Below are 1,472 nucleotides of genomic sequence, written 5' to 3'. Positions count from 1 at the left end.
CTTTGGTACTTGAAATAAGCGTCAAAATATACAATAACTCGACAAGGAACCAGATTAGGTATAATACGATTAGTAACCGGTTTGAATACGAAAAAATCCCGGAAACCCCAGACACTGAATATTGCGTATCCGAAAGACTCTTATCAAGAACAAGGATTTGTACAATAGAAACCCTTGTTTATAAATAAAAAAATCTAATCAGAAAAATTAAGATTTTAAACACTCTTTCTGTCTAAAGCTAAACGCTTACCTTGTCCGCGTGGCTAATAAGAGACCGAAAATTTGAATAAACTGAATGATACATTTTCACTGGGACTATTATACTAATAGTCCCAGATTTTCATACAAATTATATTATAAATAGCAAGTTTCTGAACAGTATCGGTAGGCTATACTTCAGATCTAGTAAGTTAGCCTATTAAAAGTGACATTTCCATTCGATGATCATTATTTTTGTTTTTAGCACCAAAGCCTCAAACAAATTAACATAAGACTTGAAATGCTACAAATAGATTCTATAATAATGGTTAATATCGGCTTCACAGAACAGGTGAAAGTAAATCGACCGTTTGTATGCCGTGACCTTTAGACGTCTGTAGATGTTTTTTTCAAGTCGATGCGTATATATAACAATTGCTGTCCCACTGAGGAATACCCGCATTTTAATTTGCTTTGATCAAGTTACGGGTGTTCGAAACGCCATACCCAGTGTTTTTATTCATTTTCACATCTCCTTATATTGACTAATATATGGAACTAATTTATCTTACACGTGACCACTCTCAAAAACGACTAACCAAATCATAATGACGTCCGTAAACCTTTCGGAGGGATGACTTCAGCTTTACAATGAAGAACCATTGATTCAATACATTATTGATTCAACAGCTTCCCATTGTGAGTACAACCCTCTTCCAAGGAAATCATGATAGGAAACGCAAGCCCTGGAATATCTGGTAGATATGCTCTACGTAAGCATGCAGGTGCTGTTAAAAATGTTGATACGAAGAACTTCTCTTTATCCTGAAGACTCAACTCAAGTACTCAACCTACCCTCTTGTAAATTTCAAGATGTACGCCAAGAAATCAGGCAGACTTAACCGTGTCATCTGTATCTGTGGACTCCAATAGTATAACTCATAGGCGGATCCAGGGGGCCTGGGGGGGGGGGGGGGGGGGGGCAGCCCCCCCCCCCTTTTTGTGGGAAAAAATTGGTTGATTATATAAGGAATCACTGAAGCATGACTGGAGCCCCCCCCCTTTTATGAAAAGTTCTGGATCCGCCACTGTAATTTGCATGGTTGTGGTATTGTTTATCAATCTTTTCACTGTATATGAGGGTCTGGATTGGGGGTCGTTCATTTTTGTATTCTTTGTTTTTTAGGCCATTTTTTTTATACTTTTTGCCCATTATTCTCTATTCTTTCTATATTTTTCTCTATATTCTTTATTATTTGGTACATTTTTTCTAT

The sequence above is a fragment of the Mytilus californianus genome, unplaced genomic scaffold (genome assembly GCF_021869535.1).
Source record: "Mytilus californianus isolate M0D057914Y unplaced genomic scaffold, xbMytCali1.0.p SCAF_57, whole genome shotgun sequence".
In the NCBI taxonomy this organism is placed as follows: Eukaryota; Metazoa; Mollusca; class Bivalvia; order Mytilida; family Mytilidae; genus Mytilus; species Mytilus californianus.
The sequence above is the reverse complement of the archived record's forward strand: the minus strand, read 5'-3'. Positions refer to the sequence as shown.